Here is a 5,636-nt window from a genome sequence, read left to right on the forward strand (position 1 = left end):
GAATGGATAAGAAAACAAGATTCATCTATATGCTGTTTACAAGAAACCCACTCTAGACCTAAAGACACATTCAGATTGAAAATAAGGGGATGGAGAACCATCTATCATGCTAATGGTCAACAAAAGAAAGCTGGAGTAGCCATACTTATATCAGACAATCTAGACTTTAAAATAAAGACTGTATCAAGAGATGCAGAAGGGCATTATATCATAATCAAGGGGTCTATCCACCAAGAAGACCTAACAATTGTAAACATTTAGGCGCCAAATGTGAAAACACACAAATATATAAATCAATTAATCACAAACATAAAAAAACTCATCGATAGTAATACCATAATAGGAGGAGACTTCAACACCCCACTCACAGCAATGGACAGATCATTTAATCAAAAAATCAGCAAGGAAACAATGGGTTTGAATGACACACTGGACCAGATGGTCTTAACAGATATATTCAGAACATTTCATCCTAAAGCAGTGGAATATGCATTCTTCTCCATGGCCCATGGAACGTTCTCCAAAATAGATCAATACTGGGACACAAATCAGCCCTCAAGAAATACAAAAAGATGGAGATTATACCGTGCCTATTTTCAGACCACAATGCTATGAAACTCAAAATCAACCACAAGAAAAAAATTTGGAAAGGTAACAAATACTTGGAGCCAGAAGAACATCCTACTAAAGAGTGAATGGGCTAACCAAGCAGTTAAAGAGGAAATTAAAAAGTATATGGAAGTCAATGAAAATGATAACACCACAACCCCAAACCTCTGGGATGCAGCAAAGGTGGTCATAAGAGGAAAGTATATAGCAATAAAGGCCTTCCTAAAGAAGGAAGAAAGAAAACTCAGATGCACAACCTAACCTTACGCCTTAAGGAGCTGGAAAAAGAACAGCAAATAAACTCAAAACTAGCAGATGACAGAAAAAAATAAAGATTAGAGCAGAAATTAATGCTATCGAAACCAAAAAAACAATAGAACAGATCAATGAAACCAGAAGCTGGTTCTTTGAAAGAATTAAAAAAATTGATAAACCACTAGCCAGTTGATCAAAAAGAAAAAGGAAAGGACCCAAATAAATAAAATCAAGAATGAAAGAGGAGAGATCACAACCAACACAGCAAAAATAAAAACAATAATAAGAGAATATTATGAGAAATTATATGCCAAAAAAATTGGCAATCTAGAAAAAATGGATAAATTCCTAGAAACATATACACTACCCAAACTGAAACAGGAAGAAAGAGAAAATTTGAACACACCCATAACCAGTAAGGAAATCAAATTAGTAATCAAAAATCTCCTAAAAACCAGAGTCCAGGACCAGATGGCTTTCCAGGGGAATTCTACCAAACATTTAAGGAAGAGTTGACACCTATTCTTTGAAACTGTTCCAAAAAATAGAAATGGAAGGAAAACTTCCAAATTCTTTCTATGAAGCCATCATTACCTTGATTCCAAAACCAGACAGAGACCACACTAAAAAGGAGAACTATAGACCAATTTCCCTGATGAGCATGGATGCAAAAATCCTCAACAAGATATTAGCCAACCAGATCCAACAATACATTAAAAAAATTATTCACCACGACCAAGCGGGACTTATACCTGGGATTCAGGGCTGGTTCAATATCTGCAAAACAATCAACATGATTCATCACATCAATAAAAGAAAGGACAAGAACCATAAGATCTTCTCAATAGATGCGGAGAAAGCATTTGACAAAATACAGCATTCTTTCTTGATAAAAACCCTCAAGAAAGTAGGGATAGAAGGAACATACCTTGAGATCATAAAAGCCATATATGAACAGCCCAAAGCTAATATCATCCTCAGTGGGGAAAAACTGAGAGCTTTCCCCCTAAGGTCAGGAAAAAGACAGGGATGTCCACTCTCACCACTGTTATTCAACACAGTATTGAAAGTGTTAGCCTCTGCAATCAGACAACACAAAGAAATAAAATGTATCCAAATCAGCCAGGAGGAGGTCAAACTTTCACTCTTTGCAGATGACATGATACTCTATATGGAAAACCCAAAAGATTCCACCAAAAAACTTCTAGAATTGATTCATGAATTCAGCAAAGTTGCAGGATATAAAATCAATGCACAGAAATCGGTTGCATTCCTATACACCAACAACGAAGTGACAGAAATAGAAATCAAGGAATTGAGCCCATTTACAGTTGCACAAAAAACCATAAAACACCTAGGAATAAATCTAACCAAAGAGGTGAAAAATCTATACACTGAAAACTACAGAAAGGTTATGAAAGAAATTGAAGAAGACACAAAAAAATGGAAAAAGGTTCCATGCTCCTGGATAGGAAGAACAAACATTGTTAAAATGTCAATAGTACCGAAAGCAATCTACATATTCAATCCCTATCAAAGTAACACCAGCATTCTTCAAAAAGCTAGAACAAATAATCCTAAAATTATATGGAACAAGAAAAAAACCTGAATAGCCAAAGAGATCTTCAAAAAGAAAACCAAATTAGGAGACAACACAATCCCAGACTTCAAGCTATACTACACAGCTGTAATCATCAAGACAGTATGGTACTGGCACAAGAACAGACACCCAGATCAATGGAACAGAATAGAGAACCAAGAATGGACCCACAAACGTATGGCAAACTAATCTTTGACAAAGCAGGAAAGAATATCTAATGGAATAAAGACAGTCTCTTCAACAAATGGTGCTGGAACTGGACAGTGACATGCAGAAGAATGAACCTGAACCACTTTCTTACACCATACACAAAAATAAACTCAAAATGGATGAAAGACCTCAATGTAAGACAGGAAGCCATCAAAATCCTAGGGGAGAAAGCAGGCAAAAAACTCTTTGCTCTTGGCCACAGCAACTTCTTACTCAACACGTCTCCAGAGGCAACGGAAACAAAAGCAAAAATGAACTACTGGGACCTCCTCAAAATAAAAAGCTTCTGCACAGCAAAGGAAACAATCAGCAAAACTAAAAGGCAACTGACAGAATGGGAGGAGATATTTGCAAATGACATATCAGATAAAGGGTTAGTATCCAAAATCTATAAAGAACGTATCAAACTCAACACCCACAAAACAAATAATCCAGTGAAGAAATGGGCACAAGACATGAATAGACACTTCTCCAAAGCAGACATCCAGATGGCCAACCGACACATGAAAAATATGCTGAATGTCACTCATCATCAGGGAAATACAAATCAAAACCACAATGAGATACCACCTCGCACCTGTCTGAATGGCTAATATTAACAACTCAGGCAACAACAGATGTTGGTGAGGATGCGGAGAAAGAGGATCTCTTTTGCACTGTGGGAATGCAAGCTAGTGCAGCCACTCTGGAAAACAGTATGGAGGTTCCTCAAAAAACTAAAAATAGAACTACCCTGCGACCCAGCAATTGCACTACTAGGCATTTATCCAAGGGATACAGGTGTGCTGTTTCGAAGGGACACATGCACCCCCATGTTTATAGCAGCACTATCAACAATAGCCGATGTATGGAAAAAGCCCAAATGTCCACAGATGGATAAATGGATAAAGAAGATGTGGTATATATATATATACAATGGAGTATTAGTCAGCAATCAAAAAGAATGAAATCTTGCTATTTGCAACTACATGGATGGAGCTGGAGGGTATTATGCTAAATGAAACTAGTCAGTCAGAGAAAGACAAAAATCATATGACTTCATTCATATGAGGACTTCAAGAGACAAAACAGATGAGCCTAAGGGAAGGGAAACAAAAATAATATAAAAACAGGGAGGGGGACAAAACAGAAGAGACTCATAAATATGGAGAACAAACTGAGAGTTATGGGAGGGGTTGTGGGAGGGGGGATGGGCTAAATGGATAAGAGGCACTAAGGAATCTACTCCTGAAATCATCGTTGCACTATATGCTAACTAATTTGGATGTAAATTTAAAAAATAAAAAATTAAATTAAAAAAATCCTAGCTGGGGCGCCTGGGTGGCGCAGTCGGTTAAGCGTCCGACTTCAGCCAGGTCACGATCTCGCGGTCCGTGAGTTCGAGCCCCGCGTCGGGCTCTGGGCTGATGGCTCAGAGCCTGGAGCCTGTTTCCGATTCTGTGTCTCCCTCTCTCTCTGCCCCTCCCCCGTTCATGCTCTGTCTCTCTCTGTCCCAAAAATAAATAAACGTTGAAAAAAAAAAAAATCCTAGCTGGACTTATTTATTATTACTGTTTGAAGAAATTGACAAACTTATTCTTTTTTTTCCACCGAGTGAACCAAAGACTCTATTTATTAAAAGCAGAAAACACCAAAGTACTATGTAGTATCCACATTCATTGAAAAAATAATTACTGGAACTCTCAAAACATCAAAGCACAGCTGAATCAATGGTTATGGGTAAAATTTTCAGCCAATATACTGATTTTTGTTCAAGGTCTAGGCTTGATTTCTTCATAATATTATTCATGTGCATTCCCCATGAAAATGAGGACTCTTGAAAATTGCACCCAGCTTTGTCTTGATTTCAAAAATGACATAGTAGCTGAGAAGTCTGGCTTCCTGATTGGGTTCCAGAAATCATGGCTTCTGATATTATACAAAAATTGTGTGTGTGTGTGTGTGTGTGTGTGTATGTGTATGCATGCGCACACACACACGTGTGTGTACACTTATAATACAGTCTTTTTTTTTTAATGTTTATTTTTGAGAGAGAGAGAAAGAGCCCAAGCAGGGGAGGGACAGAGAGAAAGGGGAACAGAGGATCCCAAGCAGGCTCCCTGCAGACAGCAGAGAACCCATTTGGGGCTCAAACTTGAGAACTGAGAGATCAAATAAAATCAGAATTTAGATTCCCTTGAAAGGGTCAGGTCCCAAACTTTCCACCACTATGGTACCCAGATATGCTCAAATTGTGCTTTCTTTGTCTTTCTAAACACACGACGGAGAACCCAAATGGGGTCCCATTTTAAGAGTTCCATTATAGAAGTTTTTAAGAACCACACTAAACCTAAGTAGAGGCAGTAGATAAAATTATACATATTTTCTGTTAAGAAAAACTACAACAACAAAATAAGAGTGCACTGGCAAATGAGAAAATTATAGCAGTCATATGGTTAAAAAAAAAATGCTTCTATAGTCCTTCCTGTTGTACTTATATTCCAAGGTATTTAAGACCAAAGGGAAGTCATAGAAAATGGCTGACACAAATGATTCCTCTACAAGACAAAAGCCTTTCAGGGAAAGTAGCTGAGGATGTGGTACAAAGAACTGAGGGAAGGCAGATCCATGATTAGATCTAATCCCGCATTTCTAACATGGATTTATGACCTCATGGATTGGGTCTGGTGGGTGTGAATAGCTCCTTGTACTTAAAAAGGAATGAAGAAATTAAAGTGAATTTGTGTACTAATGAAAAGACCCACAGTTATAGACTGAGAACCAAGCTCTTAGTACATAAGGCAATAATTTTGTTATCAGAAGTGGGAACAGATGAACATGATGATAGGCACTAAAGGTTGGGTCAGACATATTCAGGCCAAAACAATCTCAAAAATAAAGCAATCTGTGCCTTGGTCCTATAAGACCCACCCTCAGAAAGGGCCACAGAGACAAGAAAAGAAGCCAGCCAATGGCAAATACT

Source organism: Puma concolor, chromosome D1, assembly GCF_028749965.1.
Source record: "Puma concolor isolate L17-30 chromosome D1, mPumCon1.1.hap2, whole genome shotgun sequence".
NCBI lineage: Eukaryota > Metazoa > Chordata > Mammalia > Carnivora > Felidae > Puma > Puma concolor.